The following is a 27,597-nucleotide window of genomic DNA, read 5'->3' as shown; positions in this document are numbered from 1 at the left end:
CATCTCAAGATGCCTCACTCTGATTCATTGTCAAGAGGCATTATGGGTAGCTGAAAGACTGAGTTTGGAGAAAAGGCTGTCTTGAGGCTCAATTCTGACTTTGCCACTGGAGACTTTGAGGGAGTTATTTAACCCCAGCAGCTCAGTTGTTCTCATATATATATATGAGATTATATATATGATATATATGTATATGAGAGATATATGAGATATATATGATATATGAGATCTATATGATATATATGTAACATAGATATATGATAGTACATGCTATATGATATATATATGATAGTACATGCTATAGTTAGTGTAGATCTAGGATTATTGTGAGGACTAAAATTATGCATAAACAGTCCAGCAGTAGTGGGTCCTTCATTAAAAAATACAAAACACAAATCTATTAAGTAAAATTTTTATAGGAATTTGCTTTTTAAATCAGCACACCTACAGTCAGTTGTTTTGCTTTAAGTTCTGTCAGCATGAGGCTTTTGGAAATGTCCCTAAAGAGCCTCTTTTCTCCTTCTATTACCTTAAAGTTTGAAGTGATAGAAAGTTTTCATTGAGAAAAGTAGGGCCAGGTTCTCAGGATGGCAATGGTTTCTACCAATCAGACCTGAAATGTATACAAGTGACACAAAATGGACTCTCATTTTACGTAATTAATTGCTCTCTATTTTAAACCTAGACTATGTGTCCAGCTTTCTTTCATTTTACACACCACTCCCTTCTTTCCAGCCATCTTTCAGTATACTAAGAATAGTCATACCCTAAACCTAAACTGAACTGGCCTTGGACTTTTTTCTTTACCCTCCACAGTCTTTTCACTGCTCTAATTCTCTATCATGCCAGAATGTTATAAAGAAGGCGTTTGTTTATTTGAACTAAGTCAATGACCTTTTCAAGCATTCTCATCATGAGTTACATATTACGTAGAGTACCTTCTGTGCATAATGAACAAATAGGATCAAATTCCAGGACTTATGGGATAAAACTAAATTTCCCCTCAGGTTGTCAACTTTTTAAGGAGATGCTCTGCAGAACAGATAATGTTGACCTGATATTATGGAGACACATCATGACAGGGTAGCATTTTGTCACAATGGTGATGTGTGAACTTCAGAAGATCTGGATTCTGAGTTTGGACACACTGCCAAGAATGTGGATTTCTTTTTAAAGCATCCAGATGTTTTATGTCTGTAGAGCTGGGCTTTTGGAAGTTGTTTATTTGTTGGTTTATATCAGGACAAGAAAGAGTACATTGCCTTCTTGAATCTCATTCAAGTCATTTCCAGAGTCTGAGAAACACACCACACCTTCAAATACCTATTCTCGATTCTTTAAATGTTTTGTGTTGGACTTTTGTTGATGGTATCAAAGCTAGATTTATTTTAAAACAAACACACATTTTATTTTAAGCAAAGTCAAAATGTTAAATGCCATTGCATACAAATTAGGGAATGGAATGGAGGACTGGAGGGATTATTAGAAACTGACTTTTTATGACCTTGATATTTCACCACAAACACCAAAGGGAAATCAACCAGGAACTTTATGTCCTTCCGCCTCTGTGTGCCTAAATATGTCACGTGTTAGAGCTGCCTCTGTCATCTGTATACAGCTGCCTCTGTGTGCAGATTCCATGATGACCATCAGTGATGGAGACTGGATTATTGAGGTGCAAGCTAATTAACTTCTGATTCGTGTTTACTATCATTTATCTAAAAGAGGTAAAGCACAGAAGATTTGGCTTCCATGGAAAGATCATGAACCACTTCACTCAGCTACCTTACTTCTGGAGAGATTTGACTAGCTTTAGGTTATAAATAGAGAAACTTAGTGTTTCCATGTGGCAATTCATGTCTCTTAAAAGCAGAGGTTTTTGACTTTGTTGACTGCTGTGTTCACAGTGCCTAGAAAAACACAGCCCATACCTGTTGCTCCTAATATATCTGCTCAATGAATGACTAAATGCTTCAGACCAGTATTATGAATTGTCTCCATTCTGAGCATGAAAATCAGATCCAGATTATCCAAATCACAAATTTTGTTGTTGTCTGTTTGTGCGTTAAGATGAAAAATAGACTTTCCCACAATGGTGAGTGAATTGTTCATAGAAATAGTTTGATGACAACGAGGAAGTACAAGTTCTGTACTTGAAACTTGGTGGCAGTGGTGAAGATGTCTCTCTCTCTCTGATGAGATCCCTGAGTGATACCATGAATTGGTATCTGCCTTCTTATGTATATTGGAATCTGTTCATACATTCAGAGTAGGCAATTTCCCAAAACGTTTTAAGCTTTTATGTGTTTCTGCTAGCTTTTTGGGACGGAGTCTTGCTCTGTCACCTAGGCTGGAGTGCAGTGGTGCAATCTCGGCTCACTGTAACCTCCATCTCCTGGGTTCAAGCGATCCTCCTGCCTCAGCCTCCCAAGTAGGTGGGATTACAGACGTGTGCCACCACGCTCAGCTAATTTTTGTATTTTTAGTAGAGACAGGGTTTCTCCATGTTGCTCAGGCTGATCTCGAACTCCTGACCTCAGATGATCTGCTCCCAAGGTGTTGGGATTACAGGCATGTGCCACTGCACTCGGCCACATTTTAAGCTTTTAAATGTTGTGATTCATTATTTAGTCCATGGGTTGTACAGAGAATAGAGCAGAGTTTGGTTCAATTATTTTGGGGTAGGAAGTAGAAGGCGCAGGAGTTCTTTATTGGTGGTGACTTCTATTTTGTATTATTAAGTAAAACTTGTAATTTGTAGTTAGAATAATAACTACTACCAGTACTGTTATAAAAACAACTACCAATCATTGTGAGTTATGTACCAGGTACTATGGCTTCACAAAGCTTTATGGGACGGGTAGTATTCTTTCGGTTCTACAAAACAGGGAACTATAATTCAAAGACTTCCACAAGAACGTAGAGCTACTAAAAAGACAGAGTTGGGATTTTAACCCAGATATGCTAGATACATGGTTTCCATAATTCTGGTTAACAAATCCTAAGTCCTGCTTTTCATTTTTGTGAATAAGTCATCAAGCATAAGAAGTTATGCCAGCCTTAATGAACTACGTTAATCTTCTCATAGGCTTCCAGAAAACAAAATAACAGAAGTGCACAGGTTACCTTAAAGGTGCACTGTTTACATCCCAGACTAAATCAGTGCTCATACAGCTGCTGAGAAAACCACATAGAGCTTGAAACAGAAAGGAGGGATCTATAATGCTACACTGTACTTAAGTTTAATATCAAATTAAGTTTTTTGTTTGTGTCTTTTTCAACCAATGATATACTTGAAGGCATGCAGTTTCCTAGGGAAACAATAATTCAAGAACTTCCAAAGTTATGCTTAGGTAATGTGTAAAGAAGACTAACAAAGAAGAGATATAACTAGAAGAGATTTTAAGAATCACTCAGCTAATCTTCCTACTTTGTGCCCTATTTGTACCAAGAGACAGGGAGGGAAATAATGTAACTATCTTGTACAGAATGACATTATATAGGCAATAGACACATTTAGGAGAGGATTACAAAAGAAATCTATGGTGTTCCTGAGTGGTACCTCACTTAGTGCCACTTTATTTTGTGCTGTCAACAATGTTGTGTAGCTAAGTTCAGCTCTCTCTCTCTCTCTCTCTCTCTCTCTATATATATATATATATATATATGAGTCAGCCACTTTCCCCATGAAGATTAAATGAGATAATGCATGTAAAAGTGTTATCTCAACCATAATGTGCCATGCAAGTATTAGATATTGTCAGGGCCCAGGAATTTATAAGAACTCTCCAGCATTCTATAAACAGGTTACAAGCCAGTGATGTAAGGCTGCCAGAACTACCGTGCAGGGCATTTGTTACATCATCAAAGAAAAAAAAATGGGCGGAGGAAGGATGAAGAGCTAATTGGTGAAAATTTTTCTAGTTCTTAGAAGATTTCACTTCTATTACTCTGAACTATTGTGTGATAAATCTTTTACTGGCTTCTGGTTTTCCATGACCTGGAAGTCAATCTTCCAGCAGACCGGAGTTGAAACTGGTAGCAGAGAAGAAGGAAAAGTTGCTCTCTCCTCTAAAGGATGTTGTCATTGGGGGGATCTTGGCATAAGAAGCACTTTTTTGAGCTTGAGGCTACCTGAAGAGTTTCCTTAATCTAACTGTGCCCAATTACTAGCAGTTTTCACAGCAGTGCGTTTCAGCAGCTTCTCAAAGAATAGAAGCAGACAGTAAAAAGAGAGGGGCCAGGATGGGTTTCAGTGGTTCATCATGAATAAGTCAGGCTTCTGGCGATCAGCAAAGGAAGAGCCTGGTTTCCATAAATCAGAGAGGTAGTTAGCAAGGGTGAGTTGGGACTTAAGGGAACTTTGCGTTGAAAGCCAAAAGACTTGTACTTGTACCTTAATTATACAACTTAGGTCCTCAAAGAAGGGTGCGACTTAGAGTAGGTGAGGCTGTTCTGTCAGTTGATCAGAGAAGAAAGCGTTGATCTTCTAGGCATAAGAAACTGAGCTTGGGTGAAGATGAAAGTATATACTCCTTTTGGGTTTCCCATTGCTCAGCAGAGCAATGGTTGTGTTGGTATTTAGCTGTCTGAAGATGTAAAGTTGTGTCTTCTATCCTGGTGGAATATTAACAATCCCTGAACCTCTCCTAATCAAGATGTCATGTGTACCCTTACATCAGATGAATTGAGCTCAACAGGTTGGTGGGTGAAACTTGGACATCTATTTTGTTTTTAATTTTATTTTTAAGTTTTCCAAGTGATTCCAATTGCAGTCAAGCTTAAGAACCACTGACTTAAAAGTTTTAAGATGGAAATTTGCAAAGGGCTGCTATTCAAATCACTGTTCCTATAGCGACATAGCTGTTTGTGATCTAAGACGACACCTGGATAAGTGTCAAAGGTCAATTATTAAGAGGGTCTGGCAGTGAAAACTGATACCATCCAGGTGGGCCTTCTAAGATAATAACTTGCTATGAAGCTTCATGTTCGTTTCCACATTAGGAATGCAGAGGCAGCATATTAGGAGGAAGCTGGCATGGTGTGATTCACAGAGCACATGCTGTAGGCTCTATTTCTTTACAGTGCACAAAGGAGCCTCAGGACAAGGCCTTCCTCACTCCTCCAAAAGCCCACGTATCAGACTAGGGGGATACTTCCTTTTGAAATGAGCCAGCTTGTCTCTGTCATTGACTGCTGCAAATGACTACTGAATTCATGTAAAGTTCATTGATGTTCCTTGTTGGGTTCGAGATTATAAATTTTTCTGCCCGACTGTCATTGGGAGTAGACTGGAAAGCTGGAGACAAAATTCCCATAGCTTTGGTAGACATGATGACTGGCATAACAAGTGGAGACTGGATAGTTCCAAAAAAACTCAGGAACTTAAGAATGTTAATATAAGGTAATGAAGGCAAGGGATGTGTGTAAGGAAGCCTATTGAAGATTCCAACAATCTTGATTATAGTTTTGTTGCTTTTTTTCATCTTTCTTTACCCCTTGTGCTAGCATCTCTGCCCAGTTCAAAAGATTATGAGAGAGACCAGCTAGAGCAGAACTGGGCAGAACCTGGAGTTTTGACCAATCACCAGGGGCTGATTTTTAAAAAGTGTGGACTTCTAGGGAAGTCCAAGGGTAGCTGACCGGTGAATAACTAAGCAACAATGCAAAATAGGACTCCAAGGCTGTCTAGCAACAGACATGGGTAGAGATCCAAGATGGAGGGCATCTGGTAAACACAGGAGGTCACATGAATCTCCAGTCTTGAGCCTTAGAAATGGAAGAGCTGGCAGGACTCTAAGAGAACCTATTGTAGGGTGCTCAGAACAGGGGTGCTATACAGGAAAACAAGACAATGAGTTGTACTTGGGCACGTGGGCAGGATGAAGCACATTAAACTGGACTAGGAGTTAAAGCCTTGTCCTATGAAATCAACCTTGAGCCCAGCCTGGAGAAATGAGAAAAGAGTTTGTCCAGGGGCCAAGGGGACTTCACGCTTGGCTGATGAACTGCTGGTCTACAGCTCCCTGAATTCCCCTTACCCAAGGTCAAGATGAGTTCCAGTCATGTCAGGGCTGGACCTGTAGGTTGGGGTTAAGTGGTTCCAGCTTCTATATAGAGGCAGGAAGCCAAAAGGATCATTACCATAAGTATTTTTTTTTTTTCAAATTCACAATTCTACTTTCCTCCCTCAACTACAATTTTGTTATATGGACATGTTCTAAGAGTATGTGCAGAGGATAAAGATTAAATAAACTTTTCCAAGTAAAACACAGTTAAAGGCTACTGCACTGTGGCCAAAAGACTTTCTGTAAAGGTCAAAAGTACTTACTGTAGAGAGCAACTAAAGGCATTTGTTGTTCTTTTATGCTCTAGAATATCTAATACTATGTAGAACACATAATATACTTTAAGTGAGTGCGTATCAATACATACAAGAAAATCGTAGCTATGAGAGAGGTGTATAATTGATATGATATTTGAAATATCACTACTGTCCCCATTCTAGCTTATTTTAAAGCGTGCACTGATTTTAATTTTTTAAGCTTCTGCAAAACTTTATTCTTGTTTTCTCTCTTTAAAATTGTAAATCTTAAATATTTAGAAGATATCTTGCTGTCATATAATATCTGATATTCACACACATGCACATAGGTACACAAATACACACAAACAGAGACTTCCAATGAGAAAACCCTGAAAAAGGAGTTTGGGGAGTGCTGTGTTAACCAACATATTGCTGAGTTAGCGACTAAATAACCAGCTACATACATCCCTTTTGTATCATCGAGTAGTGTGCATTCTTAAAGTGATAATGGAACTAAATTTGGAGAGAACAGGCCCTTAAGTTTCAATTTATTTGTTTCACAATCACAGCCTCAAACTGAAGGGAAAATTACGCTGCAGTTTGATAAATAAAGCACTATACATTCAAAAACAAAATGCAAAATGAAAACTTTTAGAACTTCAAATAATCAAGGATCTTAGATTAATTCCATCAGTGGTTGAGAGTTTTTTGTTGTTGTGAATTTGCCGGAGAATTTAGTATGAAAGCACTCTAACTAGTGTCTGATTATATCAGTGTCTCTATTTCCTTTTAGAACACACATCTGTTGTTGTGGGGGGTTTTTGGAGAGGAGAGTGTGGTTGTGGTTATTATGGAAATACGGCAAAACCAAATATTTTAAAGCAGATGAGAAGAAACCCACAAACAGTTGGCTCACAAATGTTGTAATGCTTTCCACACCCAGGCATAAAGCAAGCCACAGCGGCAGCAGCAGCAGCAGCACTCCTGGTGGCCTCTGTTTTATCTGTTTCAAACACTGGGCTGCTCCTGTTAGTTAACTGACTGGAGATTGTTTTCTCCCTTTATCCCCTCTCTCTCTTTTTAATTGTTGTTACTCTGTTTTGCCTGAAAGCTGCAGTATCTCACTGTTCATTATTCCCTGTTCAGTCAAATCCTGTCCAAAATTAACTCATTGTGTGCTGGAGTTCTTTTCAAGCTCTCTTTTCTTACAAGATGCACAAAATAGACCTCATTGGAGCTCTTTTAAGAAGTTTGCATCTCATACAGATAATTCTTTGAATTCACTCAAAGCTGACTTTACTGGGCTGTGTTTCTTTAATATTTACAACTTCTAACTAGAAATATTTCTAATTACTAATAAGAAATGGTTATGAAATTCTAAAGTTTCAACCATTTTAATCCTTTCTCTCTCTTTCTCTCTCCCTCCCTCTCTCTTAAATAAACCTAGTTCTGCAGACCCTGTTTTGACTTTAGTTTCTCTTTTTTATTTTGCTTGGAAAATTTTAAAAGAGTCTTCGAGTCTCCAAACTAAAGCTGTAAGACAGAAAAAAAAAAAAAGCCATCAGTCAGTACAGCTGGGGAACTAGTTTCTCATATCAGCATCAAATTCCAAGGTATTCAACTTGAATTAAGTGCAGCCATCAGAAAAACCATAGAAATAGGAAAGTTGCTGTTGTAAATTAATGCTTATTTGCTGTGTGCGTTAGAGTTGCTGTTTGCACCACATTTTATTGTGATGTTTTATTCTTATTCAGTGCAACAGTAATTGGGTCCTAAACATGATAAAGTATCTTAAAGGCTGCATTGGTAGCTGAGCTGCCTACAGCAGGTTTTTAACTCTAGTTAAAGAAGGTTAATCAAAGCTAATGAATCTGTTTTATCCATTGCCACGAGTTTTTAAAAAAATGTGCCAGGAGGTGACTGAACTAAAATCCGAATTGTTCAGCTGTGAACGCAAATACATTTTTAGCATAATGATTTTGCAAGCCTCTTGGATGGCCCTGGGTCCGTGGATGGCAGGTACCTGCAAGCTCTGTACTTTTCTTACCTTTCCACCACTGCTCACTCTTCTGCCATTAAAAAATATGAGCCTTATGAAAATACAGGACAGGGAATGCAATCCCACACTACAGCCTTCAGTGTGAGAATATCAAGAGACTGTTGCATTCAGAAGTTCAGAATAGCTCTGCTCTTTATAAAAGAATATGAGGAGCCCCCTAATAAGGCCAATTCATTAGAACAAGTGTTTGTTACTAAAACACACCACGCAGGACCACAGGGATCCGAGCCAGACAGCACGGCAATTAAAGTTGCCTCCCTTCCAAACGCAGGCGGCCCACCAACTCTCACCCACGAGTTCTGCTTTGTTTTCCTATTAGAAATGTGATTGAAGAATGCACATTCATAATTTGTTCATGAAGCAGAGGACAAGTAACTCTCTGGTTGCAACATCCTTTTATACACTTTAAATTGGAATTAAAAAAAAAAATTCAGGTTGCTTGTGTGTCCTTTCTAAAGGCGCGGGAGGAGCAAAACCGTCTTACTCTGGGAATATACCTTGGTGCCCAGAACACATTGCCTAGTTGCATTTGAAAAAATGCTCAGTGAGAGACCATCCTCCAAGTATCTAAAAGCACAGTGGTGGAGGGTTTTTTATTTTAATCCCAGCATTTACAGAAAACACACACACACACACACACACACACACACACACACACACACACACACAGCCTGCAGTGACACCTTTCCCCTCCCCTTTGGTGCTCTGCAGAGCTTTGGAATGAAATTCATAGCGACTCAGGACTGTTGCTGGCAAGGAAAACCCCCTGCCTATGAGACAGAAAGAGGGGCGGGGAGGGCCATTGTGGCTTTCCCTCCTGCTCTCTTTTTAAATCCAAATAATATTTGTACTTTGGGGGGAGGGTGTGAAAAAGGGATCAAGATATGAAGCAAGGCAGAACCCAAAAAGCGAGGGGGAGAATAAAGCTCAAGGAGAGAGACTAGCTTTGGTCCGAGACAGGGCCTACATCACAGGTTTCAAAAGCATCTTTTTTCAGTTTCACAAGCCACAACCCCCTTGATGAAAACTAGTTGCGAAATTCAGTGCCTGTTAGGCCTCAGCTAATTAGAAAAAATGGGCTTTTTTTTCTTTTCCTTTCTTTCTTTAGCACCTTTTCTTTCAAGCATTTAGTCTCAGGAGGGGGATCCAGGCTCTTGGCCGGGCTGTTTTGAAAACACGCCTTTGAATGCCTCTCCCTAATTCACGCCTTTTGTTTTTCAGCTTTTGTGTTTGCCAGTTTGACCATATAACGTTATACATCTGGTGTATAGCTTGTTGGGGGCTTTTTTCTCCCAGGGTTCCTATGCATTCCCTATAGGACCCTCCTGAGCTTCAATTTGAGCGATCGTGTAACATAAAGGGGGTAAAGGAGAGCCTAGGAGGCTGGGGAGTTGGGGGAAGGAGGGAGCAGGAGAGGGGAGGAGGCCCGGGGGAGACAGAGAGAGAAATGAGTGAAACATAAAAAAAAAAAAAAAAAAAAAAAAAGTTGAAAAGAATTCTTTTGCTCTCTTCTTTTCTTCTCACTGTTGCGACTGGACCCTGAGTCAGCCGGCGACAAGGCCTCGGTGGGAAAATGACGGGGCCACAGAATAGATAACTCATTGGAATTCTGGCAACATATTCGTAAATAAAACAAAAGTGGGGAGGCGGGCTGGGGGAGGGCGTGTGTTCCTGGGGAAGCGCAGAGCTGCACAGGGCAGGGCTAGGAGGACATTTCCAGGGCCGGCTCCCTGCCTTGCCTCTTGCAGGGGAAATATAAGATGGTCAAAGGAAAGGAATCCAACAGTTTTGCCCAGGCTTGTTTAGCAAAGCTCTTGCAGCTGGAGCTGTTTATTATTGCAGCTAGGAAGATGCTCTTCCAAACACACTTCCCAAGCTGAGAGAGCAGAAATCATCTATCTTATTTCTTCAGAGCCTGCACGGTCTGTGACTCAGAAAGGGGTTTCTGTTAAAAGAGGAACATACTTGAGCGTGGTTATTTTTTCCCCAGCTCCTCAAGAAGAGGCTTCCCCCAGATTTAGTTTGCAGGTATCTTTCCCAACTCTTACCTCCCATGCACACTTTTGATAAAACAGCTTGGATACCGCTTCTTGGAATGATGATACTGATGTAAGTTTCCTGACTTAAAAGCTCCCAGTCGTCTAGTGGATTTTGTTGCTACTGGTGCTCACTGATGGGTAATCTTGTGGATGAGCTCTCATCTCAATTTCCCCATCTGCAAAATGGACATATCTTAATATCAAAGTCACAATTCTTAGTTTTCACATACCCGGACGGTTCCTCTTCTAATGAGTCTATTTCATATTTTTGTTTAATATACACACTGTGTGTGTGTGTGTGTGTGTGTATCTGTGAGTACATAAAACCCATTATAAAGATACAGTGTATATTTTGGTGGTTGTGATTTTTGTATGTCATCCAACTGCTCTAGAATAACTCTGCAAGCTTGATTTTGGCTGAAAGAAAACCTAGAATAAATAGGAAGACAATATGTTTGTGGCGGTTGTTTAAAGCTAATACCAGCAGCTTTTTCTTTTCTTTACTGCTGAACAATTTCAAAAGCAATACTAGGCATGAAAGCAAAACAAACTCATTTCAGTGCAAAGCTTATGAGTTATTTGTGTTTCCCTGAATTTAAGGAGGGGGTGGATGAGTAGGAAATTTGTTTTAAATATAGAAATGGGGAAAATACAACAAACTCCACAGACTATCTTGGAAGTTCTGCAGCTTGAAGTGCAGAGTTTATATCAGATGTGATGTAACTTGTGAGTATAATTTTCAAAAATAGCTGAAGAATACACGGTGAGAAATCTTACCAAAAATATCATTTTCCCCAATATATTTGTAACTCAGGTTACCAGCTGATTAACCCCTTGAAAAGAGTTTCTCTAGGTGGAAATCTATATCCCTGTCTGTTCTTAATCAATCCAGCCACATGACCAATAACGTGGATGCAAGGGTTAACACAATTAAATTAGCAAATGTTTGGAAGGAAATGGCAAAATTGGTTTTTAAAAAGATGTTTAACAAAGACATTTTGCTGTTCCAATCAGACACATCATTATACAATAGGCTATTTTCAGGAATCTATTTTTTCCTAAATGTTAATCAGACCAGAAGAAAGCGCCTGTTAGTCCACATTGAGATATGCCGTAATTCCCTTGGAAAAGTAACTTACCTTAGGGAAATATTTTGCTTCACAGAAAAGACTGTTTATTTACTCTGAATTCTTTCCCTTGCAAGGTTGTTGTCTGGTTTTTGTTTTTGTTTAAACTGGTCTCAGAACATGGAGAAGTAGGACCATCGTCAACTGAAACAAAAACAAAACAAAACAAAAAAACCATGGACTTGAGCTAAAATTCTTAAATGAATTGTTTAGCTTCAAAATGTAAAACTGTCCCAGCAAGAATGTCACAAAGTGTAAGCACAGAAGGATCTGTATTTTACTGAAAACATTCTTTATATAACACCCAAAGAACACGAAAAGAACGAGCCACCCTTACTTATATTACAATGTCTGTATTTGTTATCTTTTCAAGTGTGCTTAACAAGTTGATACCATTTTCTAAAGGATTTTTTAGTTTGAGACTCCTAACTCATCCACCTGCTCTCCTAGGTCACAACTGTAAGTCCAGAAAAAGGCGTGCTTTATGTTTCTGTGAAAACTGGCTTTATTTCTAGTTATAAGGGAGGCTGAACTTTTAGGCAAACTTGGTGCCAGGTAGCAGCAGCAGGAGCAACGTGAAAAAGAAAAATGGCAGTTACCCACTTAAGAAAATAACATTCTGTTGATCGACAAACACTCTTTAAATTTTAGCTATTAACAGCTCTTACAGAAACAGGAACTGCCAATAACAAACTTGATTTCTAATGTCCCCAAGGTAATAATAATCCACTAATTTGACTATATCCCAGCTGGCCTATACAGCAGTTTCTATTTGTTGCGCTTTTTTTTTTTTTTTTTTTCATCAGGGAAGACTTATCTTTCTTTGGGAAAAAAAAATGCTGGGGGGTATGCTGTAAAGTTAAGAAGGAGTGTGGAGAGGAAACACATGGAAATTTAATGTGAAAGTTTCTTGTTGCAATAAAGCTGTTAGGTTTGGCATGTAGACTGTTATCAGATGGTTCCTTTGACATTACTTGAGCCTTTCAGTAAGTAAGACAAGCCTGAAGGATTAGGTTGTCAACTTCAGCCTGTCATCTTTGAGCGGAAAAAAAGAATTGCTTTTCTTTTTCTTCCTTTCTTTTTCTTTTTTTTTTTTTTTTTTTGTTTTTTTCAGGTTGCATCTTCCTTCACCAGCTTTGAGCTTTGGAGACCGCAGCAGAGGTAGTTAATAGAAGACAACCTCAGGCCCACATTGATCATGGAAGTCTAGCTTTTAAAGATAACTGAGTCAACCAAGCTGTAAGGCTAATCACCCTGTGCAAGTATGAATTTATCTAAAGAGGATTTCATGTGGAACCCCCGGAGCCGGCCGCCAAACGGATGACTGCACACTTTAAGAAAGTTCGTGGGACTTTTCCCAATCAACTGTCAGGCCACATAAAGGGTCTGGAACGTGCTGACTTAAGCAAACAATATTTAGCCATCTAAGGATACCATAAGGCCCAAGATTTTGCTTTGTTGGTGCTGACAGGAAATATTGATACGTATCAAGTAACACTCCTGATGCAAAAAGGGAGATGTGACTCCTTTCGGTACCATCTCTATTTAGGAAACTGTCTTGTGCTTTAAAAGAAAGCACAGGTGGGGGCAGGGACAATGTCAAATCCAGCACTTCACTGGGTACTTTTCCAGCTTTCCTGGGATCACAATTTCATGAAAATAGGAACTGAGCTAAAGTTGTCTCCTTAAAAAAACAAAAAACAAAAAACAAAAAACAAATGTATTGGAATTTGAATTTGCAAAATCTCAGGATGTCTAGCTGACAAGTGGACCCTGCCCATAACCCCAAAACTATTCTTTAAGTTTATTAACCTAGGAAACCTGTCACTGATTAGGTTCGGGTACATTTCTCAGCTTTTACAATAGTCTATATTAGAACTATCTGGTTACAGAGTCTAAAAAGTAAATAGAAATATGTGGCTATTAAGTCGCAAATCCCCTAAACAGGACATATGAGTCAAAACTCGATTTTTTGTGAGAAATAATGTCTGTAATCCTACTGACTCATCACTTCTAGACATTCACGGCTTTAATTACGGGGAAAAATTTTAAGTCCTATCTTGGAAAAATTTGATAGGGAACACTGGGCTGTTACCATAGAATAAAGGTTGGGTTGGAGGATTTAATTTAAAAAGGAAAAAGAAAGAACGCTATTTTATCAGAATACTCTAAACATTCTCCATCAGTAATGTTGTGCCTGAGGTGATATCCTTGAAGATGCTGGAGGTGGCGGTGTTAATGAAATACCCATTGGCATTAAATAGCATTTCTAGAATCCTGATTGTAGTGCTAGAAAAAGTGAATTCTGTAACAGCACAATAAACAAGGGGAACTGAGAAAAAAGAACCCGCTCGTTCTTTAAGGAAGATCGCTTCCAGTTAAACAAAGAAATTTAGGGTCGTCTGCTTTTCATGAAAATCACATACATATGGCCTTTGAAATTTGTCACTGAAGATGGTTTTGCTCTAAGGTAAAATTCACCACTTTATAGCTTTTCAGCTGCAAGTCTCTGGATTTTTTTCTTCTCTCTTTTGGCCTGCAGCCCAATATGAATGTATGATCACTAGCACAATAGTTAAACATCTGAGTCTTTTTGAAGTGTCTTCAATGTTACAATGATGTGATGGTTGATTGCCTAGCAGTCAGTTTAGAAAAGACTGCATTCTGCCCCCTAGTGGTAGAAATTAAAGTTTAATGGCTGCTTCATAATATATAATGCCTTTTTTCTCCCCCTCTTTTCCATACGTTAAGGATATAGAGCAGTGTGGGAATTACTGATGAGTTTTGTCATAATCAGTAAAGTGTATATTTTAAACAGGAAAATTTCTAGACTGAATGGACAGGTTTACGAGGCACAGGGTCATTTGATGTATGTTTTGTGTACTCTGCTGTGCTTTGCCAAACAATATACATTACCACTATAAACAGACATTGTCCCTAACACAGCATTCCTTCTGGGAAAATTTTGGGATTTCTTAATAGAAGCTATTAACCAAAAAGGTCATGGTGTTGCCAAAATTATACACACACACACACACACACACACACACATATTCAAAGAAAGCATGATATATTGTCAGAACTTCACGTCTCTTTTCAGATGACCATTTTTTCGTACAGGAGGCAATAAAAACAATTTGCACTAATCACACCATTTACTACTCCACAGGTCACATTCCCTTTGTGTTCAAGTTCAAAAAAACCACACACACCAAAGGTAAAGAGAGGGTTTGTGACGTCCACAAGATTTTGATGTGGGAAGCATTGATCACGTATAGCTTTTTTTTTCAGCTGACAACAAAGTAGAAGACATTTGCTTGAGTTTTTATCCTGTCCTGGGTTCTTGCTTGTTTGTTTTTCATCTTTAATGTAGAATTCATATATTGCATGCAGGCAAGCATTGGAAGGCACACAAAATCAAGAACCCATGATATAGGCATCATCCCATGAGTGTGTGTTTAGATCTTGCAGAAGTGAAACTCCATGTTGGAGGAAGACGGGACAGACTGAAGAGAAGGAGGAGGCGGCGGCGTCCGTGGAGAGTGGACAGGCGGGACAGCTGGACCATGTGTAACGTGTCAGTTTGCTTCTGTGCCACTATTGTGTTGCTGATGTTGGAATGCAGGGAAGGCGCTAGTTTATTGAATAAGGAGCCATGTAAATTCCAGCTGTCAACATGTGATCACTCCCTCGGACAAAGAGAGAGGTTTTCTCCTCACTCATATTTGATTTCTAGTCACAGCTACACATTTTCCGGAGCCCTCGTTGCCACCAGGCTACATCCGAGTAGCCTTTGGCCAGCCTTCTCTTTTCAGACTGGTTTAGTAGGATTAGTACCTGGCTTGTAAGGGTGTGTTGGCTGGCATTCAAATAACACACAGTGAGAATTAGTTCAAAAAGAATGCTATGGCTGTAGTGATAACAAATAATCAACAGTATTTTTAAAGCAGAATACTTGCTATTGTTTGATTTATTTCAGTATAAAAGGCAAATGCTTTACTCAAGAAGAATAGTCCAAAACAAAAATTCATACACTATGTAGCTTTTCTTATTGTGAGGCATGTCAACTGGGTTGTAACCATGCCAATCTATGCCTTTCTTTAAAAACTGCTCCAGGGAACCACAGGTCCGCAGAGGGACAGAGAGACGCTCACTTCTTATCTTGCTGTCTTGCTATCTAGCTCTGTACTCTCGCCATGTGGTTTGAGAGAGACTGCTGACATTTCTGAGATTTTGAGTGGGGTTCTGGGAATCTCTCTACAGACTGGAAGGGGAGGAGGAAGAGGAGACCGAGGAGCGGGAGGAGAGGAGAAAAGCATTCTCTGAGTAAGATCAACTCCAAAGCAGCTTGAGTCTCATGGGAGTTTAATTAGAGGGAAAAAATTCATCCTTGTTCACACAGGCAAAAATTATTCATATCTAGGCGATCTTGGATGCCAGTATTTTTTTTTATAATGGAAAACATAGAACATTTTGTGGTGTGTGGCAAAATCTCAGTCTTTCTCCTTGCTGCAGAATTTCATTATCTTGAAAGAACTCAAAATGCTACAACATTGGAACGGTAAGGCCCCCTTACCCAGGCACACATTGCTTTTCTGTTGCCATGATATGGCACTCCCTGTAACTCTGCCTATAATTTGCAGTAAGAGGACTTTGATGCCTCTTTAAATATATATATATGTGTGTGTCTGTGTATATATAACATATGTACGGATTATATATGTATTTCACTTTAAGTTACTCAACATAATACCTCCATAAATTTCCATAGGGATATTTTCTAGAAATACATGGTTAAACATTGGATGAAATAGAGAAATTTCTGGTGTCAGGGTTGCCTAGAAAAACTCTTTCGACCTAAAAAAAATACATTTTTTAACCTCCATTAATTTTCTAATAAAAATATTAACTCCAATTTCAAAATGATTTGGTGACATTTAGCTATATTGATTTTAAAAGATGTAAAGGTAGCTTCATATTGAAATCATTCCTTGGTCGTCAAATCATTGCCATGACCATCATCTTCATCCACTACTGAATGGTTTGCTGTTGACTAACACATGCTGTGCTCAACACAGGGAAGGGCACACAGATGTAAAAGAGGATGTTTTCCTCGCCTTGCCTGGGATTAGAGTGAGGTGAGTGAAGCCTATGAACAATTTTTTTTTTTTTTTTTTTTTTTTTTTTTTTTGTGAGATAGAGTCTTGCTCTGTCACCCAGGCTGGAGTGCAGTGGCACCATCTCAGCTCACTGCAACCTCCGCCTCCTGGGTTCAAGTGATTCTCATGCCTCAGCCTCCAGAGTAGCTGGGATTACAGGCGTGTGCCAAGATGTCTGGGTAATTTTTGCATTTTTAGTAGAGACGGGGTTTCACCATGATGGCCAGGCTGGTCTCAAACTCCTGACCTCAGGTGATCTTCCCACCTTGGCCTTCCACCGTGCTGGGATTGCAGGTGTGAACAACTATGGGGGGCCCAAACTTTGATATTTTGTTTGTCATGGATTATTTGCACTCATTTTGATTTTTCAGTATATCTCATTCAAATATTATTTATCTTGATTACTAAGATTTTTGGTGCTTCTTTAAACTCTGTACCCAGAGAAGTGCCTCACGGTCCATCCCCGCTGGCTTGCCTCACGTGGAAAGATGGAGGCTCGCTTGTTTGTTTCTGTCTGTTCAGCTTTTTTAAGATATCACAGAAAACAGTTTTAGCCAAAACATCCTTCGTGGATTCACTAAAAACACTAAATTTATAGATGGTGACTTTCCACATCCTCTCTCAAAGGCGCTTTTTGGGAGCTCCCAACACTCAAATAAAAACTCTTGCTATGTGCACTGCTATTTTTCTGTCTAGGAACTACATTTTTTCAAATTTAGGATGGAATAAAAAGCGATTTTCCTGCACACTTTTTGTCTTACGTCATTCCTCTGATGCCATCCAAGAGCCCTGGTCAAACCTCTTCCCAAGAGAGGGGTTTCTAATCCGGCCCGGGCTCCTTTGCCAGCTCTTCCAGGTAACAATCCATTTCCCTTCATCCTTCACCTGATTAACTGCCCCCATCTGCTGTGGATTCCTGTTCTTAGTCATGCATCTCTCCCCATTGCTGCCCTCTGGGCAGTGGATTTCAGGTTTCCTTGTACCGGGCAACATATGTTCTTCAACTCTGAAGCCTCATGTCAGGCACGGCCACTGCCAAGACGCTCGACGTGGCCTGCTCCAAACTTCTTCCTTGCTAATTCAGCCTAGAGAGACAGCGTGCCAGCATGGAGAATAACACTGTTAACATGTGTTTACGGGCATTAAAGCACAGCTCTACACTGTTATAAACCCCTGGCGTATTTGACCTGGAAGGAAAAAAAAAAAAAAAAAAGATCACCGTAGCACTTGCCTTTTTCAGCAGATTGTGAGTTCACTTGGACGAGTGGAAAAGACAAAGGGATGAGAGAAAGGGAGAGCAAGAGCAAGGGGAGAGAGAAATAGAGAGGAGAGGGGGTGAGAGAGAGAATATACATCTCTATTTGTACCATTTAGCAACAGAGGAAGAAATGCAGAAACCACCTCTCAAGTCAGGAGAATGCTCCAACCAGCCAGGGTGTTATAAATTAGAGCCTGTCAGTATTACAATGTATATTAATAGTCACACCTCTTTTTAATGAGTTTGGCATTGGCAGCTGAGAGGAAATACAAGTCATCATGGCTCTGCTCATGCAAACCCCGACAAAGGAATCCGTAATAAATCTTCCTAGAACAGCACTCACCATAAATATGTATCACATAAGGCATCTGTTTTACATTCTGCATATAAATCAGCATAGCGCTGAATAGCAATGAATCAGCTTCTCAATGCCTGATTTGATAACAAATCGACTTGGATCTTAGGAGAGAGAATTTACAGCCCTCACCCTCAAGACAGATAGTCAATACTTAAGACGAGTGCCAAGTTAACTTTTCTTCAGCAACCAAGTTTACAGAATGAGAGTCCTGGGGCCGGGGGTGGGAGCCCAGCGGGTGGGGCTGGACAGTTCCTGGGGGAGGGAAAGCAGTCACTCTTCCCGGGGAGAGGGGCTTTGAGGTTTGCAGCTCTGGTTTTGAAGGATGTTGTGTGGCCTATCTCTGCACTCTGCATCTGACCTTCTCTCCGCTTTGTCCCCTTTCTTGGGTCTCCCGCAGGTACAGTTTCCGCAGGCTGTGATGATGATGGAGTCATCTTGGTGGTGTCATTTGGGGCGGGGGCGGGGAGAACCCAAGGTGCCCCCCAGGCCGGGTAGGGCTTTCTCCCTGCAGCCTCTTCACCTGTCCCAACTTGGCTGGGGTGACTCCCACGACTAAGGGAGGAAGCAAAGCTATGACCCCTTTCTTTACAGACCGTTGATAATAACTTCCTGTAAAGACCTTTTATTCCAGGCTACAAAATGAGTGAACAGTATTTATGGCATTTTTCCAGTATCAGAGTGTTGATGGGATCAGGTCACAGAGGGAAACTTGAATGGCTCTTTATTGTCAGAGCACTGCCTGATGCAGACATGGCCAGCCACACAGAGATATGAAATGCTTGAAGACTGCACAGGCAGAACAGCCCCTCTAAAGTCTCTGCCAAGATAAAGGCAGCTGTTCTGGCTCACTTAGGTTGGCGGAGCAGAGAGCAGGTACCAGTTGGGCAACTGGGTGTAACCTGGGGAGGGCAGATGCTTTTTTGCAAAATTCTGAAGGCAACGTTTTATTTGCTCCTGGGTTTTTTTTTTTTGGTTTGTTTTTTTTTTTTTTGGTTTTTTTTTTCCACCTCAGCTATGGGTCATCATTTCTTTTTCTTTGCAAATACCCATCTCATTTGTAGTAGGAAGCAGCCACTTATCCTAGTGTGAGCTATGAGTCTTGTTAAACACTGCCTATCTCCTAAGGCCCAGCAGTTGTGATCTCTTTTTATAGGCTCAGCTGCTGTGGCCTTTCCAAATAAATGCCTGTTCAGTGACCCCTGTCCCCACCCCAAAGTGAGAAATGTATTTCAAAATTGCTTCAAATGCTGCCTATATTCAATGCTTTTGGATCTAACTAGATTAATTATAAAAAGCCCTCTTCCATTGGGTTTGGATAGATAACTAGAAAAATGAAGTCTGAGTTTTCACAAAATCCTCTCTAATTTAAACTAACTAATCACAAATCTACTAGCCATTATATTTTTATTCCTTACTTTAGAAGATATGCAGGTATGACTGTTCGTTGAAGAAGCTGTTGTGTTTACAGGCCTCTTAAAATTCTGATTTTATTGTTCAAAATCTCCAACTCACTCTAAAACCAATTATAATAGAAATTGCCCTGAAGTATAATCTATTTCAAGTATCAACTCACTTAACTGTTTTTCTCTTCATGGAACAATTTGGATATATGCAAATACTAGAACTAGGGGTGTTTTTTCCCCTCTGAAAGACATTTTGCAGTGTCTGGAAACTTATAAAGTTATTTTTACGTATCACAATTTGGTGGTGGTGTTGGGGGTTGCCACTGGCACCTGGGAAACACTGGATGCTCTTAAATACCCTACAATGCACAGATGGTACCTCCACTCCCATCCCCAGCCCTGCCCTCATGCAACAAAGAATGATCTGACCCAAAACGTCAATCGTGCCAAGGCTGAGAAACTCTGTGCTGGAAGAGATTGCCCCAAACTGGATTATAAAAGAACTTGAGTTGGAATCCCAGATCTGTGGCTTCTTGGCAGTGTGACCTTGAGTAAGTTACTTATCTCTCTGATCTCTTCTAAAGTGAAAAGTGATCAAACTGTCTGGGTGTGAGAAGAATATAAAAGGATATGTGTAAAATATCTGGCTAGAAATAAGTTCAATCATTACATTTCTCCCTTCTTTTCCCTAACAAAGTATAGTAAAAGGCTCTGCCTCAAAGTGAGTTCTGAGAGAAAGGAGTTTTGAAGTACTCATATTTTTCACTGGTGTGGTAATAACTCAAGAGATATATATATATATGCGTGCCAGGTAGAGTTTGGTGAACTGAACTGAAGTTGTCTTTTTGGTTTGACAGACTGCAGAAAGGATTTTAGTCCTCATTTAAAATTTTCTGTAGTAGTTCCAATGGCATCGTTAATTGTGGGTGAGATAAGCAGAAAAACTCTAGGTTTGGCAATCAGACAGACCTGGATGAAAATTGTGTGTCTCTACTTCTTGACTTTGTGATCTTGGGCACAAGGTATTCTTTCCAAGAATCAGATTTCCTCATTGGTAAAATGGGCGTCATGGCTTCTATATTTCAGATTTTTTGTTGAACAATAAATAATATAAATAAAGCAGTACCTAACACAAAGCCAAATGGTGTTCAGGATCTGCCTAAATCCCAGTAGTTTACAGTAACAGTTCGCCTTGCTTTTGTTCTTGCTCATTACAGAGATGCGAGGTAGGCCAAAGTCAAGCAAGCAAGGGCTGACTACATGGAGGCAGCAAGTCCTATGGAACAGACCAGGGAAGAGAGTTCACCTTTAAGGGAACAACCTGTTCATGGCAATCAACCCTACACATTTGTGCAAGATCTTCCAACTAGAAAAGTCTCCTAATACTCAGCCTGTGGTTTTTCAAAGAGAGGAAGTGGTCAGGTACCACATATTAACAGAAGGGCTCTGTGACAGACTGTATTTTCCAAAGATGGCTGCAACAAACTCCTATCCCAGACCACCCACTGAGAAACTCTGTAAATTAATTCAAGGTATTTTATTTTAATACAATTTTTGATTTGCTCATTCATTTCCAATTATAAATTTTATGCACGCTCCTTATAGAAAATTTGGAAAATGCCATAAAAAAGAGTTAAGATAAAAAAAATCAAGTTAGTAGTGATATTAAGATATCTTTTTGATAAATTTCTACTTTCAAATGGGTTTAGCTACACAGTTTGGATACAAAATTGTAAGTGACCACGAAGCTAAGGCTGCATCATCACATGCAAAATAAAGTGCAAATTAAAATAGTTATTGCAAAAATTTAGGCCCAGAACTTTCTGACCTACATAGTCCCTGTAATTAAGGAAAGGTGTTTAGGATAATTGCCTCCATTTACCACTGTAGTTGTTTGAGGGAATGAGGTATCAGGAATTGGCTGGCATAAATTTTCTTTTCTGATTATATAAAATGTTTAGTCAGACTATTTTTCTCAAAGTGGTTTTTTTGCTCAATGAAAAGTCATTTTTTAAAAAGTTAAATATACTTTGACTCAGTTGTCAAAAAAAATCTTCCTGTTTTCAATACCCAAATTACCAATCAATTCTATCAATTTAGTTTAAAGTAATAATAACAAAAAACCCAACACAGTCATTAATGAATTCAAACACATATTTCAAGGTATAAAATGTTCCTTGGAATTTTTCTTTCTCTTTCTTTTCTTTTTTTTTTTTTTTTTTCTGAAATGAAGTTTCACTGTGTTGCCCAGGCTGGAGTGCAGTGGTACGATCCTGGCTCACTGCAACCTCCGCCTCCTGGGTTCAAGTGATTCTCCTGCCTCAACCTCCTGAGTAGCTGAGATTACAGGTGCGTGCCACCAAGCCCAGCTAATTTTTGCGTTTTTAGTAGAGATGGGGTTTTAACATGTTGGCCAGGCTGGTCTCAAACTCCTGACCTCAAGTGATCCACTGCCTCAGCCTCCCAAAGTGCTGGGATTGCAGGTGTGAGCCACCGCGCCTGGCCAGAATTTTTCTAATAAGTGAAATTAAATATGCTGTTCATATTATGCTGCTATTCCAAATTGAATTTATAGGCGGCAAATAGAGGTGAGCCAGTCTTGGATATGCACTATATTTGCCCCCATGGTGCACGCATGTTGGTGAGTGTGGGGTGAGGAGATGGCTTGAAGGGGAAGTAGACAAGAGAGGTTGTAAATATTTTCTAATTTTTTCCCAATAATTTAGAAGATATTGCAAATATTTTCTCTTTCCAAGACTTAAGTCAGATACAAGCCCTCCCAAGGATGTGTGGAAAACAAATTTTGGGGGTGCTCCTAATTTTACCTCCTGTGTCTTATATTAAAAGATGTTGAATAAGTTTTTAGGTAGCACTCATGATTAAGAGTCACAAGGAAAATTGACTTACTATGAAATCATCAGAGGTGTAGATAATAGGTAAACAAAAACTCCCTTTGACTTGTAGTCCAATCTTGAAGGCAAATACAGATTAGAAAAAAGCAAAGCTGAAACCCTGAATGTCACAGCCACACAGAATATGGGACATAGGACCCACATGGAAAAATCAGGGATCCCAGGGACAGGCAGGAGGTGGACTGGATGTAGTAACTATAATCTGGTGAGGAAGGGAGAGAAAGACTTTTGCCAGGAAACGATGGACTGCCAAGGAATGCAGAGTGAGGCATTTCCTAGCTCTGCAGACTAGCAGGACTAAGGGTTTCCTACTGGTACACTGTCCACATTCCTAAGCCCACATTTCCATTGTCTGTTTACTTAGGGGTTTTCTGTTTGATTGTTTGCTCGTGTATTTGTTTCTTACCTTCAAAATGACCAACTTGAGAGCAGACTGCCATTCTACTAGTCACATTATGCAAAAAGTAAGTGGATCAAAGCACAGGGACCATCTACATTGCAAAACAAAGTCCTTGGTTCATTCAGAGTTGGTTAATTTTCTCAGCGCTTTTCTCCCCCTGGTGGTGTCGAACAATTTTCTTTATATCTATCCTCACTTCCAATATGCTTGTTTTTAAGATCGTAATTTGTTGATGTGTGGTTGTTTGCCAAGACCTGTCTTAGGGTCTGTGAAACACTAAAGTGTATATAATAGGAAAATCCTCAAGCTTCGTTTCAAAGATATATGCTACCTTGACATGTAGCATTTTGTATTTGACAAAAATGCAACAGATCTGCATAATCTAGACAAATAATGAAATCTTGTAATTTGCAGCAACCTGGATGGAACCGGAGGCCATGATGTTAAATGAAATAAGCCAAACACAGAGAGGCAGATATCACATGATCTCATTCATATGTGGGAACTAAAAAAGTGCATCTCATGAAGACAGAGTAGAATGGTGGTTACCAGGGGCTTGGAAGGGTAAAGAGGGATGGAAGGACGATGGGAAAAGCAACCGAACATAAATACTGAACCCTACACTGAAAAATGGTAAAGATGGTAAACTATATCTGTATATTTTATCTCAATAAAAAGTCTAAGATATTAAAAATAGTCTGGGCACAGCGGCTCATGCCTGTAATCCCAGCACATTGGGAGGTCGAGGCGGGTGGATCACGAGGTTGGGAACTCAAGGTCAGCTTGGCCAACATGGCGAAACCCCGTCTCTACTAAAAATGCAAAAATTAGCCAGGTGTGGCGGCAGGCGCCTGTAATTCCAGCTACTCAGGACGCTGCGGCAGGAGAATCCCTCGAATCCGGGAGGCAGAGGTTGCAGTGAGGTGAGATTGTGCCATACCACTCCAGCCTGGGTGACAAGACCAAGACTCTGTCTCAAAAATAAATAAATAAATAAATAAATAATAAGTAACTGTGGCTGGTCTCAAGCATGAGTGGGGTAGACTAATTGGGATCTTTTTGCCAAGATGAGTATCACTGTGGGTGTGGTATGTGAAAGAAGGCTTGGTGTCCAGTTGAAACTCCTGTTCTTCTCACATCATCTGCCTCTCACTCATGCTTCCTGTTACAACAGTAACTGGGGGTGATCACAAAACAGTAGATGTATTTCCTGGTTTTTGCTGATTAGTGAGTATCTAAGAGACACTTGTAACTTCTCTGTGCTTACTCACACTCTGGGATTTCTCTCTCCATCTTGGGTAGGTAGTTCCTCTTCTTTTAAAATCATTCAAAACTATTTTCCCAACTGGCCCTATGCTTAAATAAAGCCCGTAAATGTAACTACGGTTTTCGTTCAGTAACTCAGAGTACATAATAACTACTTGATTATTTAGTTTTAACAAAAGTAGCAAATATGAAAAGATATGACTTCTTTAGGTAGCAAAGATAAACTCTTCTCCAAATGCTGCCAAGAGTAATTCTGAAGTAAGATAGAAAGGGAAGGGAGAGAAGGAAAAAGAATTTACCAAAAATAGACTTTATATATGAAAATCAGTAGATAAACATAATACCAACTTGAGAGTAGAAATAATAATAACAGTAATGACGATGGCAAATTACAAACGGATAGTACTAAATTTCCCCCCCTTTTCACCACCTTACAGGATATCCCGTCTAGCTGCAAAAACAAAACATGGAAATGAATCAGTCGATAAAGGATTTTCTCTCATTAAAGATGTTGGTGATTTTGTCCCGTGTAGGGGAAGTTGAACATTAAGGTGGATGTTCATAATCTAAAGGGACCACGGTCACTCGCTCTCCTTGCTATGGGATGCAAACTGTTCTGCATGTGATAAGAATGTCAGGCTAACGGTAAAAAAACATTTTATCTCAGTATGATAAGAAATCACGCCATAGACTGACCTAAACATTGAATTTTTTGATGATTGCCCCCACTGATAGATTTTGTTTTTCTTAGTAAATCTCAGGACATTAATATCCATGACAGTATCCATAGAAAATAAAAAACAAAATCACATAAAAATTGTGTATAATTTTTCTTAGTGGGGAAAGGGATGGAGCAAAGAGCAATAATTTTGAGGAGGTGGAACCACCAGAGAGAACAAAATAAGTTCTTATATTTAAGAGAAATTCAGAGGTCATTCAGAAACTATTATCGTGATATTTCTCATTTCAAAGAGATATAAGTTTCTCTTAAACAATTTATATTTTTTAAAAGTTTTAAAGGAAAATGAGTGAGGAGTAAAAAGTCCCTTTTATTCCCAAGGTTCATATGACCCAGAAATGAACTTCACTAAGAATCAGGTTTAAGACATTCACTTTCAAACTTTAGAAGGCCTTGAGCTTCATTTTTCCTAGAAAGATAAACTTAGTATTATACATGTTATCATCCTGTTGGGATCAAAATGGAGGATTCGCTGGGATGAAATATTAAAAGACGGAGAATGTGAAGAAAGATTTATGTAATGCTAATTTCAGGCAGCTTTCAAGGTTAATGCTTGTCCAAATTTTCATGGCCAATTCCTCTCGCCCAAGGACCACATGGGCAGCTCTGTACTGCTTGTCACTGTCATCAGCCACTTGTGTGACACGTTGGCTGCAATTCAACAGTAAAGCATGCATATTCTCTACTGAACATTTGGGGAGCCTGCAGGCAGTGAGTTGCGATGTAAATGGAAAAAAAGAAAGTCTGATCATAGTCCTCACCATCATAAGCTATCTAGGTGTCCTGCTCAGGCTTCCAATGTGGGTAGTCACACAGGCCACCCAAACTGCTGACATCCTTCATTGACCTTTTCACAGCAATTGTGAGCCTAATGACTTTGTTTTCGCGTTTTGGAACTGAACTTTACAAGGATTGCTTCCAGTCCTGGGTGGTGCTGAGAAAACTCAGCTTCACTAGAATTTGGCCGAGACCACCAGATGCGTTTCATGTGAGGGCCTTTTCCCATAATCTGACCAGAATGGTTTATGAATGTTCTGGGGAGCAGAAAGCCGGCCCCCGAGGCTGAGAAAGGGCCGTGCCCTGCTCAGTTAGGAGACCACACAGCCGTCCTCTTTCCCCTCTGAGTATTTATAGTTAAGAAACCACACCACCCCTCTCATTCGGAAGCTGAGGGTGAAAGTGGAAAAAACCAGAAACACAAATTGCATCCTACAGCTGAGAAAGCCTCACTCTTGGAAAAGCTAGAAAATAAATAAATAAAGGGGAAAATCCAAATGGGATCGCTCTTCAAACACACAAATGATCTTATGTTAACAGTTGGGATTAAACAGCTGTCTCGTGGTTATGCGATCATAACAGATGCTGTGTGCAAACGTTTCCTGCTAGCTTTGTTTTGGTTATTGCTGTTTGTGCAGTTCATTGGGCTGAATTCAGCTTAAGGGATACAGGTTTTTATTATCCTTCTGTGCTGCGCAGGCAGCTTCATCATCTCTTTAAGAGGAAAGGGGGCGTGTGAGAGGGATAGTTGGAAGGGAAATGGAGGGTGGGCTCTCCCATGTCACATTGGGAATGATGTCATATTGATGAAATTCCAACACACTGGTTTATGACCACTTTGCCGTTAAAGTGGTCCCCAGTTCATTTATGAGCTTTTTGTTGTTGTTGTTTTTTAAATTTTATTTTAGTGGAGGCTGTGTTCAGTTCTAGTGCAGTTTATGCAGCTGGAATAGAATTTATAGAATATAGAGAAAGTGTTTTCTTTCTTTTCTTTCTTGCTTTCTTTTTTTTTTTGGATGACTAACAGATTACAACGTTGTAATGATCCCTATCTTGCCTCTTTCTCCCATGCCCTCCAGAGATAAAATGTAGTGGCTGGTTTTGATTTTTCCTAGAAGTTTCATTTCATCTTAGAAGTTGGGATCGCCTTCTCTGTGTCAGCCAAGTGAAGTGGTGAACTATCACTGTTTTTGGAAATTCAAATTTGGAAGCCATTTTGGCCTGAATTATGTTACTTAGTCAAACCAAAAATATCCTCTTGGCTTAAATTCTTCAGAAAACTGCCACAATTCATAACACACTTTGCCTACCAACGGATTTAATTCTATTACTTATATCCCAGCCTTAAAAAATACAATGTAAATGGCAGAAACAGTATTTCTGCATACAAAAAGCACATGTCTACCATAAGGAGGAAGTACAGAGAACAACACGGGCCATATTTAGGGGTTCTGGCCGAAGCTCTGACTGCCTGTCACCCCCACGAGGACCTTGCTTCTCATCTATAAAAGGCTGATCATTCATGCATTCACTGGCCAGTAGCTCATCTGTGCTTTTGGAAATTTTGAATGGCGGAATGGGAGCAGATTTGATTGCTCAAAACCTTATCTTAGGAATCGTACCCTTTGAGTAGGACCATCCTAACACAGCCAAGTCTGACACCTTTACTGAAGCAGAGCTTTCTATAATGTGTAAACATATTTAAGGATCTGAACTTAAATTGCTATCTTATTCTCATTCATTCAACTCAAAGGGTTGAATGATTACTTTTCAGGTCTTAACAGCTCACAGAA

The 27,597-nt window shown here is 39.7% G+C and overlaps 1 long non-coding RNA gene across 6 annotated transcripts in view; it reads right to left on the bottom strand.

Annotated features, from left to right (window-relative positions):
- Positions 1-27,597, bottom strand: part of LOC103231236 (uncharacterized) — a 100,305-nt gene that overhangs the window by 50,550 nt on the left and 22,158 nt on the right. For 5 of the 6 annotated variants that reach the window (XR_012091791.1, XR_012091794.1, XR_012091793.1 and 2 more), the window contains 2 exons: positions 11,545-11,676; positions 10,415-10,581 (listed from right to left, as the gene is read on the bottom strand). This is a non-coding gene — a long non-coding RNA (uncharacterized lncRNA). Of the gene's footprint in view, positions 1-10,164; positions 10,312-10,414; positions 10,582-11,544; positions 11,677-27,597 lie in introns of those variants that run through there. The other variant, XR_012091795.1, reaches the window with a different exon arrangement.

Source organism: Chlorocebus sabaeus, chromosome 29, assembly GCF_047675955.1.
Source record: "Chlorocebus sabaeus isolate Y175 chromosome 29, mChlSab1.0.hap1, whole genome shotgun sequence".
NCBI lineage: Eukaryota > Metazoa > Chordata > Mammalia > Primates > Cercopithecidae > Chlorocebus > Chlorocebus sabaeus.
This window is presented reverse-complemented; position numbering and strand designations above follow the sequence as displayed.